Source organism: Pezoporus occidentalis, unplaced genomic scaffold (assembly GCF_034315485.1).
Source record: "Pezoporus occidentalis ecotype Australia unplaced genomic scaffold, CSIRO_AGI_Poc_V1 ctg60, whole genome shotgun sequence".
NCBI classification, from domain to species: Eukaryota; Metazoa; Chordata; class Aves; order Psittaciformes; family Psittacidae; genus Pezoporus; species Pezoporus occidentalis.
In genome coordinates this window covers 3,104,341-3,117,695 of record NW_026915944.1, presented here as the reverse complement: position 1 = coordinate 3,117,695, position 13,355 = coordinate 3,104,341, and the positions used below count along the sequence as shown (strand labels likewise).

Sequence of the window (13,355 nt, the reverse complement as noted above, 5' to 3'; positions counted from 1 at the left end):
TACAATTAACCTTCTTTAGCAAGAACGTAAAGTAGATATAGAAAACCACAATCAAACCCCAAAAAATCATATTAAAAAAAAACCCACCCCCTAAAAACCAAAATAGGAAAACATGGAACCAGCAATAGTTGTCTGCTAAAATTGATAAATTAGCAGTGATCTAGGGTGGGATTAATATAGTTGTATGGTAAAATGTGACTTCCAGCTCTCCAGAAAGAAGCTATGGGCAAATGGGCAATATTTTCCCCAGCAAATGCAGTAACTGCAAACCCTTCTAAACAGGGTATTGTCCAGCTGTACACCTGCCATCCGCATATGTATCAGTCTTGGTTTCCTTTAAAAGTGCTTATTTTTGTCCCTCTCTAAAGTTCTAAGCAGGGAGACTGTTAGCAAGATAGATCTCTAGCAAAGTATATTAGATAATGTGCAATATAAGGAAACAATTAATTGTCATTTCTTCTTAAAAAGCCTGGCAGTGTCCAGACATTAATTTGGCAAATACCTAAAGACTGAATAATATTTCTCCAAGCACTTTAAAAGTTCAGGAAACAAAATAGCAAGATGTGGATCATTAAAACAGTTAACTCAGTGTTTTGGTATCTGAACAGTAACAGAGCTAATGTAGGACTTAAGTTCTAAAATTCTAGTCTTCAACAAATTTATGTCCCGTTCCCCTTTACAGACTTGTGAAGATGCTAATCAGTCATGTTATTTTGTAGGACCTCGGAAAGTTTAAAGGTTATTTAGGTGGTAGAAGTGCTCTGGGTGATTACTTCCAGTTTGCTTATTCTGCACTTACTTTTATAAAACAGTAATGTTTTATGCCCAGTAAGCTCTATTACTCCTCATTTGTTTGTAATGCTTCACATCACATGCAGGTGTCAGGTACCTGGGTTATTATTCATTTTTGAAAAATGCTTAGCACTGTTCCTTCCATTAGTTCCTGCAACAAATACACTCTTGATTAATCATACTCAACCATTGCTGCCTCCAGAGCAGAAGCTGTGAGTGGAATGTGCCACAACGGTTGAACAATGACCATAATGCTAACGCTGTCTGCGGTGTTTGTACAGTCTGAGCAGGAGTCTCCCGGTTAAGAATGTGTGTGTGGTATCACTGTCTCTTGGGTATCACGGATATATTTCTCCTTAGGAAGGTTGGGTATATTTAATGTCTTTTTTTTATATGGGTGTCGCTTATGATTAAAATGACCAACTTTTTTTATAAAAGGACTTATGAGAGTTATCTATGATTTGGAGCATATTTATTAAATCAAATAATGTGATTTATATATTTTAGCTTATTAAACATAACATGGTTTATTAAATCATATATTAAGTCTTCAGATCACGTAATTCACTGTGTACGCGTTTCCTCTTTAAGCATGTGAAATAAGCAGTGATGGTTAGTGACAGCAATCACTAAACTGAGATTCTGTTAATTTCCATCTCTTTGTCTCTTAACCACCTTAAATAAATATGTGTTTACCTCTGTAGATCAAGACAAGTCAGAAGACATGGGTGGGCAGGAAACGTGTTGAGTGCTCTAAGAATTAGAAATTTTTAGACTGAGGCACAGCTGGAGAAAATCTCTAAAATGCTCTTGTGGGAATAGGGTAGGTAAATAGCTGGACTGCTTAGGGATGAGCATAAATCACAAAGGGCTGTGTGAAAAGACTTACAGGCACAGGAGTCTGGGGAACAGATTTCTGCGAGGAATTCTCCTCGCGTCATGACTTTGAAGCAGGACAGCATGTAGCTTTCATGAAGACAAAGCACAAAAGGTAGATGAGTTGGAAACTGAGAGTCTGTACCATAATTATTAGTGAAAAAGACCTTTTAAATTGCTTGGCTTCAGTGTTTTGAATGTCTTTAGTTGGCATTTGAGAAGGTTGTAGTTTTAGGGATCTTATACCCAGGGATACGGACCAAAAGGCAGGAGAGTAATTAGTTTCCTAATTAGAAGTGAGACCAGCCATATCTGTTTTTTTCCAGAAGTTCCTGAGGAGATACTATGGAAAGACACCCTTGTGTTGCTGTCATGGGTAACTAACGTTTGCGAGAGTCAGCACCAGTTTTTAATGTGCTTCTCTGAGTTCTCACTAGTTCATTTGCTTGGTAAGAGGAAGAAACGTTGAGAAATTGCCTTCGCCTTGGGTGAAACAGTAAGAGATGAGAATGAGAACATGTGGGCACTGAGGATCATCTTCTTGGCAGAAAAGGAAATGCCTTGAATTCAGGTGCAATAAAAGTGAGCACCAATGGCCACTGACCCACTCACAGAGGCTCTCTTCAGAATATGCAGGATCAACTAAGTTTCTCTCTTTGTTGCTAAGTTAGCTGTCACTGTGGAGCTGTGAACTGATGTAAGCAATTTCTGTTCTTTACCTCTTATGCAGCAGTGAGGGGATCTTACTCTGAGATGCTTTTCTTAACCCATTCTGTGAGTTGATTCTAAGTCATATTGTGTGGAACAGCTGTTAACTCTGAAGAGAACACTGGGGTGAAAATTAAACCTTCCCAGTAGCTGGGAACAGTGCATGTATTATGAGAATGAATCAGTACTTGTAATAGAAAAAGACACTATAGTGCTGGGGTCAAGCACAGGGTCTGGGCAAGTTATGAATATTAGATAATGCCATTTACTTATTTATTTAGCAAGACAGCTGTTGCTGGAGGGACCAGTTTTGAGGCCTTTTTTAGCATTCTTGAGGAAAATGCTTGCAGGTGCTGTTTATGCCTGTACAGTGTGGCCTCCTAATGTAAAGGCACCTGTTGTTAAATCTTCAATACTGAATTCATTAGACCTCATTAGGAGGGTGGAAGGCTTTGAAGAAAATCAGGCTTAATTATCTCTCTATTTTCAGATGCTGAGAAGGTAATGCTTTAAACCTCATTCTTTTATTAAAGCTATTATTGTAATGATACAAGGCTTGTTGGTCTCAGAAGTTTAAGGAGTGATTACAGGTTAAAATGGAGCAAGATCAGAACCTAAGCACAATATGTTACTGCACAACAGAATATTTTACATTCTGTATTCATCTCTCATCTTGTATTCAATTTCAGTTATACTAATTTCTCTAAAACCTCAAAGCAAAAGTCTTTATTTGTGGTGCAGTTTATGTCATTACTGCGACTGGGCACCCAGTTTAAAGCAGCAGCCTCACAGGATGAGTGGGCCCTGTAGTGGGTGTCTGTGGTGAAGTTTTGGTAGCAGGGGAGCTGAGGAGAGGCCAGGTGCCCATGTCAGACACAAATATTTCAGGCTGGTTCCTTACTCAAGAAAGAGCAAACCCCTGCTCAGTGGTGAGGGCGAAGATGCATGAGATCCTGTCCTGTGAGCACCCAGGTGAGAGAAGGAGGGAGCAGGAGGTGCTGCAGGCACCAAGCAGAGATTCCTCTGATGCATGGTCCTCCATGGAGCAGGTGGCTGAAAAAAAAAATGCAGCACTTGGGAGAGCCCATGATAGAGCAGGTTGTCCTGACAGGAATGGCTCCACATGGAGAGGAGCTCATGCTAGAGGAGGGTTATGTGGAATGACTGCAGCCTGTAGAAGAAGCCCACACTGGAGAAGGGAAAAGTGTCAGGAGGAAGGAGTGGCAGAGAGGAGCTTTTATGGACTGACCACAACTCCCTATTCTTACAGAACCTCTCTCATTGCTGAAGGGTTGAGTTCTGTATCGCTCTTCAATATGTTATTATGCACTGTCTGTTCTAAAAGTAGTGGTTTGGCTTATTTTATTTTAGTTAGAATAATGCAGATGAAATTTTCACCTGCAATGAATAATCATTGGATAAACTGATGAGTAGAGAGCAACAGATTCTCATTTAGCCTCATGTACTTACAAAAGTCTGTATTTGTGCAGTCATCTCTACAGCTGTATCATCTGTGGGGAGATACTAATTGAGGTTTTTATGAAAACATCTGGCAGGAAGTGACATCTGTACCAGCAGCTGGCAGTCAGGAGGAAAAAACCCAAATAAAAGGGGCTGAGAAAAGAAGAGGGCAAGTGGAGTGATGGATTGTTAGTTATAATTATTTGCAATGTTTTCCTGAACTGGCATGATCCCATTAATAAAATGAATAGAATAACAACCATTTGTCATTATTTACTGGGCAGTGCATAAGCAAGAGAGCAGAAATTTTGGTCTTTAATTCTAAAGCAGTTCTGCCATTTTGAGGTGTGTTTTTATGATGTGCTATGAAAGAGATGAGTTAAAAACAAAGGGTAAAATTTTCAAATGTGGCTCCTGAGAGGGAACAGACTGGCAGTTAGATTCTTCTGACATACCTGGCCTATTTTCCTGTAGTGATGCCTCAAATTCCTTTTAAAAAGCTTGTTTTAATGTCTGTAGGTGAAAATTAAATATGGTACTCTCCCAAAGTGCTGTATAACAGAAGTTCATCAGCTCAAGCAGTTGACTGAAGCCTCTCTATAATCTTCTGGAATGGAATGCATTGAAATGAGTCACCTGCAACCAGATGATGGAGGCTGTGGCCTTTACTTACTAATGGTTGTGGCCCTTCTTGTTTCATTTGATGATGAACTTAATTAGGTGAAGAATCTTAATTAGGGGTTCCCTATAGGGTGTTTTTGTTTTTTTTCCCTGAGTGAAAATTAGGAGCTATAGCTAATTTGTCTCCCAGTTTGTGGTACTGAATGCCTGAATGCATTTCTTTCTGGCTCTCAAGGTAGTCAAGCCACTGAAAACTTCAGGATTAACAGTCCCTTGTCATGAATAGAGATGCCTGTGCTACGGCTGCCCTTGTGATTAGCTATGAAGAACCATAATTCCCATGGCAGCACAGATTTCAATAGTGTTGAACACAGAAGAAATGATCCCTATCAACACAATTGCTTCTCTCTGGGTTTTTTAGAAATAGATACTTTCAAAGGGGTATATTAAATGGATAATTTTAAAAAGCCCAATTCTTCCCCAAGTGCAGTTGTTATGAGAGCAGAGTGTTTAACTGTCATAGCACACAATGGAGCTTTCTGAAGCAAACACTGTTGAACATGAAGGCAGTTCAGACCTGACCGTCAGCCTGTATTATCATAACTGACACTTGCATAAGAACATTTGATATAAATAAACATGAAATAACAGCTCCCATGTCTAACAGGCATATTTGTCCTGAAGTGCAGAGTAATGTATACTTACACAATTCTGTAGTTATTGTTTAGGGTTTTAAAAGTTGTGGGTTTTTTTGTCATAAAATAGTATTCATAGTATTTTGATTTTTTCCTCTTTTTCTCTGTTTGTGGAGTCAACCTGTATTCAAATCTTTGCTTGATTCAGAACTAACTCTTTTAACTGTGGTTCATTACTTTGAAATACACAATGCAGAGAACATGCTCAAAATAATTTGAAGCTAAACTGATAAAGCAAACATCTGTAAATTGCTACAAATTATCCCCTGAGATATAAACAGTGCCAGCAAGGCTTGATGAGGCTGAGATGAACAAGGTATACCTAGAAAGATGAGGATGTGGAGCAGCAATGTACAGTAGGGGAGTTATCAAGGTGATCACAAGTGTTGCTGCACCTGAGGCACAGATGAATGAAAACAGAATTTGCAACTAGCATTCTGAAAGAGAAGAAGCAGATGCATGAAGTACAGTAGGTAAAAACATGACTTTGTGTGATGGATACTGGTTTTAACACATATGTCAGGTTCAACACATACCTACCAAAAGAACTGTAAGTAACTTCCTTGCATTTCTAGAATGCCATTGTGTGTTAAAGGTACGTGTTTCTTTGCATGCCACTTGTATTAGCATTTTAAATGTTAGTCTATTTAAAAAAAACAAACCCTACCTGGTATAATTTTTGCTTACAAATGAGACTTTGAGTTGAGGCAGTGCTCCTCTGGAGGGTCCTATTTTTCATGCTTCACTGCCTTCTGCTGGTGATTTGGAAGATTGTTTGCAGTAGCCCTGAGAAAAGGTGCCGGTTACTGTGCCCCGATCACTCTTTGGGAGTTCTTTGTCAAAATATCTATCTAGCACTCAGATTAAATACATACTTGTATCCACTTACTGATAAAAAGATTTGGCCTTCTAAATCCTGATTTCTAATAGGAAATGGACAGGATTTCATACTCGCTTTCTCCCATGAAGCAAGAAAGTTTAAGAATAAGTACTGATCTTTACTGGGATCCTTCTGTGTTACCTGACAGTGCTATCTTTTGTGACTTAGGTCTGTGCCTTGGTCATCATCTGCTGGTCCATATTTTCTTTCTCCCTTGATTGTTCCTTTTACATCTCATGGATCCTTGAAAAAGAAATGTTACTTTTTATTCTATTGTTTCTGTTCTGTGTTTCTTCTCCAATGCCAGTTTATCTGGTAGAGATGCTTACCATGTTAAAGTGAAAAACTTCCTGCCATCTCCATGTACCTGTATGTTCTTTGTTAAAACAGTTACACCTCTATTCCAGTCTAATCCAAGCAGCCTCCTTATTATACAGTAGGAATCTTGGTGGCCTGTGAATTCCCAACATCTCATTTCCCCAGGCATCCAGGACACACTGCAGTCATAGTGCCTCTGCTGGCTAAGGACATTCCCAAACTCAGTGCTAAAAACACTGTGCATTCAACTATAGGTATTCTTCATATGCAGTTACAGTCCATTTTGTTAAAAGAAAACAAATGACAAGAAGTTAAAAAAGTGCCAATGGTTCATAGACCTTTGGATAAATACATTAAAAATCCTGCTGGAGGAAGTGAAAGGAATAATGTTAGAAAGAACCATTAAAGGCAAGGAGAAAATGAAAGAAGACCACCAGAGGAAAGCAGAAAGGGCAAAAGGAACAGATGCTGAATCACTCATGGTTTATTGTTGTTGTTAATGGTTTGTTTCCTTACTGGTATTATGCTTAACTTTTTTTTTTTTTCCCAATCTGGCCTGTCACTGCCTTGAAGCCCTTTAGCCAGTAAATCCTGGGGCACAGAGTCTGGTCCCTGTCTCCCAACCAAATCAAGAAAGAATGCTTCTGAATGATAAATACTTTTTCCAGAGCCCAATAAAAATACATGGTTTTGTTCCTAGTGTCATGTCTGTCATTCTTGCTGTGATCTAGTCACCAAAGAGGTCTTAAGGGACAGTCTGTCTCTGCCATGTGGAAGTGCATCTCCCATAGCACATCCAAATGAATAAGAAAAGAGAGAGGCTGCTGTCAGCTGCACTGAGGTTTTCAGAGAAATTTGCAGAAAATGAAACTGGGAGTGTTGCAATATTGAGAGAGAAGTATAAGGGTACAGCTTGTCATGAGGTGAAAGGGTTAAGACAAAGATCATTAGAACTGGCACATGCTCAAACCTGTCAAAGTTTTACAAGAGTAATATTTAAGCAGTGCCAATGTTTCTAGGAGTGTATTGATACCAAAGCACAGAATTTGATTGGGTTTGTAAAGACTTTTTTGTGACACTTTTCCTGATAAAAGCATTTATCAAACTACATGCCACAAAACACTGGGCTACCAAGGGACTGTAGCCTCTTCCAAGCTCTTTGCAGACTTTGAAGATGACATTGCAGACAAAAAAATTAGTTCTGACATGCGCAGGCTTTTGGTCTTTGAATGTTGTACTGACTGAATGACCTTGTAAAAGGCAAGTCTTCAAAACAATCTGCAGACGCCTGATATTTGCAAGGTTGCAGATAAACCAGTTACTAGGATTAAATGAATATGGGACTTTTCTACTTCCTTATGATTTGAAAGTGAAGGGAAAAGATGTATTTAGAAATTTGCAGAAAGATATTTTAACAAAAAATAACAATTTGCAGAACTTGCAACCATAAACAATAGAGAACTTGCTACAGTAATGCTCCCAACTCAGAACACTTTGAAGAAAAGTTCTGAAGTTATCAAAGTATTCACTCTAGTCTGTATGTTTTCAAACTGGCACCTATTCTCCCCCAAGTTGATTTAATTATTCTATTTTAAAATTTTACTTCAATTTAAAAATTTTACATATTTAAAAAAAGTGAACTATGAGGCAAAAGCACATAAAAACTATTTAACAAAGCATACTGATTGACTTTGATAAATTCAGTGCATTGAAGATTCTGACACTTTACTGAGATTCAGTAGGCAAACACACTGTGATATCTTTTAACATTTTCATGGGCTAGAAAAAAAAACCCAACATGTCTTCTGCCCAGTCTATAAAAGAACAGATTTTGCAAGCAATCATACATATATAAGCTTCACTGAATAGTACTGTAGGACAGACTCCAACAGTTGCATCCATTTCTGAATGTCACCTCCAAACCATGGCTGGTCTATTTTTGGCTTTGTTGGTTCTCATGGAAGTGAGAAATTTGAAAGCAGTCTACAGAGCTAGAAGACACTGAGATTTCCATATGCTTTTCCATCATCCGATGTTTAAGCTAAAGTCTCTGCCTAGTTAAATGCTTCTCAGTCCTTTCCAGTTCACTATAGCTAGAAAATAATTTAACTGTACATCATGAGTTCGGAGAGACAGACATAAAAGTTTATCTAATTTCTTTTAATGGGAGATCTGTGACCATGGATCTAGACTTGAAGAACTGGTCAATTTTGAAAAGAAATACATGTGGTTTAGTGAATCATCTGAATGTTTCTGTATGTTGACAGTGGCTGTAAGTGTAATTTGTATGTGGAGTATTCTACTTCAGATATTTTTTGATCAATAAATAGAATGTGTGGCATAGTCATTACAATGTTGTTTTTTGTTTTATTTCAGTTTGAATCTGTCAGAACCAATACTCTACATTTTGAATCTAGAACTTACAGGTGTTGGTTCTGGCCTGCTGAAGTCTGTGTGGGAAATCAAACTTTTGCTGATTTCCGACTGATCTTGGTCACATCAAGTTAAGATAGTTTTCCACACCATAGCAAAGTGACACACCCAGCCTTGGGGATGGTCAAATTAAGACATCATGGGTTTATAGGATTCCTTGGGTTCAACTTAAATATAATAGTATTTGGCCTGTGTGGGCAAATTAGTTTAGTATTTATAACTAAGGTAGCTTTAAAATCACGTTTGATAATCCATTTGTTTTTCACATTATCCTTCTTACTTCCTTTCTGTTATTTTTCCTGTCAATTGCATCAAAAACACTCCTTCAAAATGAAAGGTAAAAATGCAAGTTTAGCATTTCTGAAATGAAATGACTTTTTAATACTTGTATAACTCATCACGCAATCTCTGGCCACGAAATCTGTAACAGTTAATACTCTTGTAGACATTCTTCAGTACAGTGCTATTCAGAAATATATACGAGCTCTGCTCATAAATGAAGAGTGAGAGATATCAGCTTAGTGTTGATGTTGCTTTTGAATATGCTGATTCTGCTTCTGGAGGTAGTTTGGGATACCCTAGAGATCTGTGGTCTTTATGCAGATTAGAGATGTGCCCTGAATGAATCAATGTGAACCAAATACATAACTTTATGAATTCTCCTGGCCTTAGATCTACACTAGAACAAAAAGGAAAAAAAATATTGGTGTCAGGATTGATCAGGTCCTAAAGCAGAAGTGTTCTGCATTGTATCTCCATTAGGTTGTTTCTGTTGTCCTCTTTTGTAAGGTTCTTTCATTTACAAATTTCAAAGCAAGATGATAAGTATTGCTGCTAAGGCACTTCAGCCACTGCAGCACTGAAATTGAAAGGCAAGGACACAGGAGTAAGATTATCATCTCATTAGTGTAGGAGGATAAAGATTATCAGACTGCAATGATCCATTATTTATAGGAATGCTATCCTTTCCTGTATGCTTTGCTGAGGCATTTAATTGTGCTAAACATTGATATTATTTTCTTTAATGCCTGTTTTTAGTGTACGCTATGCAGGTTGGCATTTAGAAATTCAGCCAGTGGAGAAAAACAATAGTACTGATTAGGAATGTCAGTCATTGGTGTTATGAAATCCAAAATTGCCAAGCTTCCAGTGCAGTTTGGTAATTATAATAGACTGGAGAGACAAGCTGTTCTGTGCTCCCTCCAAAGAAATTCAGAGCTTGTTGTACTTCTTATCAAAGTGCTAATGCAAATTTTGGGGAATGGAACACTGTTCCTAGAATAAGATTTGGATTTTTTTTTTTTTTCCAAAAAAAGCTCTGTTGCCGCAGCTAATTCATCAATAGCAGCATTTGGCTGCTTTTCAGTGCTGTTTATCATAGGATCTCTGTCTGCTTCATAAATTATCCTCACTTTGCAAATGAAAATTTTGGTATAATAAAGCAAAATTAATTTAGTGTGATTTATCCGAGTCACCAACAGAGCTGGACATTGGGGTTGGGTTGCACCTGAGTATTGCTTTATCCCCAGGGAGCCAGAAGTCAAAGTTGCATGCTTCTGCTTTTCGGAGCAATGGTTTTCGATCTGGTCTGCAGGTTCCTCTAAAGCATGTGCAATAAAATCTTTGCAAACCCTACCTGTGTTCAGGACCTTTATATTTGCTATACAAGGACTTTCTCTCCACTGGAAAAACTGTCTTCCACAAACTGAAAAAGTTGAAAACCACTCAGAAGGAAAGGTGGTACTCTGGCACTGTTATCAACCTTGCTGAAAGTACTCATCTGTGTGCAAGATTGGGCTTTCAGCCTTAAATGTAAAAGAGGGCATTTTATTAATAGCAAGTCCATTAAAAAATTGTTGTCATTATTTTTAATGAAGAAATGTCTTCACAAAGTTATGCAAATAATAAGCTGTGTAAGGGTCTCTCTTGTAAAAGGAAAACATCAGGCTTGATCTATATCTGCATTTGAGTAATGCATTAAAAATAAAATAAATCCATTTGAATAACTAAGGTGAATTAGCAGTTATGAACTGGGTTGTCCCGACCAAGGATGTAATTAACTTCAAACTAGGTAATTGTAAAGTAATTAGAAACAGTGTATGCACTCCATCTTGTAAACATTCTATTTAAGAATTGTTGGGAGTTGAAATAACGTTAGATTAGAATTAAAAATTGAATTCAGGAAACATTTGGAAAATAACCTAGGGAATGATGCTATTATTAGAGAGTATTCTCTTTTTTCACTTTCCATGTCAGGGAAATAGAAAAGGTAAAGTTTCTTGTGTTTACAGAGCTTTGCTACAGTCCTTCTTCAGGACTTCACTCAAGTCCTAATGTAACTTCTCATCTTAAGGATTTAATTCTAATACTGTTGCTATGAGTAGCAAAAAATCCATTTGAATGAAACTGAATGGCTGTGTGATACAGACTGGGACATCTACAAAACAGGGTCTGTGATAGATAGCGCAACAGAAATGTATCCTGCACGGAGAGATGTTTCCATCACCAACTGCTGGGTTGCTGATGGTGATATAGGTGAAGAACTGCTTAAACCACAGGGTTTGTTACAGATTTTTATTTCCAGCATAGATGTTAAGTTTCTGAAGCCCTACTGTTACCAGGCTGTTCAGAATTAATCAGATAATATCAAAAGGGACATACATAACTTCAATTGCTGGAGGCTCTTTCTATAGTTTTACTTTAAGATTCCTTTAGTGTATATTTGTCTGTAAAATTGCAAGTGATTAAAATGTTCTGCTTTAAAATATTGAGCAAATGTTTTAATATAAAGTTTGCAAGTCCTCACACCAGTAACATGGGAAGACCTTCTTACTAGCAGGCAAGCAAAAAGAAAAAAAATAGGAATGTCCTTAGAACTTCCAGATTTTCTTCAGAGCTTTAGAAACGCAGCTAATGGTAAGCTAAAAGTACTGGCATCTATCACAGGAATGGAATTGAGGGACTTAAACTTGGGGAAAAACTGCCATGACTGTCAGTTTTAACATAAAACCAGATGAACAGAAATTTCTGCAATTCTAACTCCTCTAGTATATGCAAAACAGTTCATGAACGTTTACTTTTCCTCAGATTATGGAAAAGACTGCAGTGCCACTTAGTTGATATGTTTATTGCTGAAGTGTTTATTTTAGTATTAGTGCTTAAAAGCCAATACAAATTTAATCTTTTCATAGCCTTAGCATTTTGATGATGATGATTCCGAATGAGTGATGCTATGAGTAATGGTAATTCTGCTGATTGCACAGAATTGAGGATGAAATACTTTAATCAATGAATACATTACTGAAATATTTAAAGAGAAACGGCCAGGTTTTCAGGCTCTGGTTGGTTTTAGAATTCAGTGGCTTTTTTTTTATTTAAAATCAAGGGAGAGGATTTTATGTATTCATGGAAACACTGTGAATATTCTTTAAAGTGAAATCTTTGGAGGGAGAGGAATGATTAAGCACTGCATGGATACCACTGTTCTTGTGAAACTAAGGAACAGCTTCAGACAGAATGTAGAAAACAATACTCATGGGACTCCTCTACAGTACCTTAGCATTCTGCTCACTTTATTTAAGCAAGTGGACAGGGCTTAGCTGTAATACACAGCTAGCAAGGTATTACTGATGTGATGTCTAGTGAGAAGCAATATACAGTGTGTTCAGGCAGGTGCAATATAAATACTAGAGGATGTACTGGGCAGTTTTAAACTCTGAGGTCCTCTTTATACTTTCCATCTCCTCTGGATTAGTGTGATCCCCTTCAATTATCTCATAATTTTGCAAAATCAAAATTGCTGATAAAGTCCTAAAGATGATGAAAAGTACCTTTTGATCAGCTCAAGTTTTATAATAGTTGGACAGTTTTATGTGTGTTTAACAGTATCACAATCTGGATCTGAAGTTCCATTACTGAAAGGGACTTGTGGATGGTATAGGCTGAGGACCAAAAAAAAGACACAGTTTGCAGAAGCATATCTGACTGCACAAGTTTCTTATTTATGTCAGAATAGTAGCAATGTAACATTACATTTATAAGAGGTACAGCTCATTGTAAAATACAGCTCTGTTCAGGACACTATTTATTCCAGCCTCAACACCACTTCCCAAACCTCAGCCTTTCAATTTGAAACAGAACTAAGACTAGTCTTCACAGCACTTAAACTAGAAGTAAATGCTGTGTTGGTTTATGCAGGCAGATATGGTGGCCTTCTATTATGGGGCTACAGAACTGATGGACAGGGGTAGAACAGTTGATGTCATCTACCTGGACTTGTGCAAAGCGTTTGACACTGTCCCACACAACATCCTTGTCTCTAAATTGGAGCGATATCAATTTGATGGATGGACCACTCGGTGGATAAAGAACTGGCTGGATGGCCATACACAAAGATGTGGTCAATGGCTCAATGTCTGGCTGGAGACCAGTAACGAGTGGGGTCCCTCAGAGATTGGTGTTGGGACCGGTCTTGTTTAACATCTTTGTCGCTGACATGGACAGTGGGATTGAGTGCACCCTCAGCAAGTTTGCCAATGACACCAAGCTGTGTGGTTCGGTTGATATGCTGG

General features: G+C 37.9%; 1 protein-coding gene and 1 long non-coding RNA gene across 14 annotated transcripts in view; both read left to right on the top strand.

The window, feature by feature from the left end:
* RBFOX1 (RNA binding fox-1 homolog 1) overlaps positions 1 to 13,355 on the top strand; it is a 1,275,045-nt gene that overhangs the window by 155,227 nt on the left and 1,106,463 nt on the right. The gene's annotated exons all lie outside the window — the stretch shown is intronic.
* The window catches only part of LOC134174458 (uncharacterized), a 132,926-nt gene that overhangs the window by 82,760 nt on the left and 36,811 nt on the right, over positions 1 to 13,355 (top strand). The gene's annotated exons all lie outside the window — the stretch shown is intronic.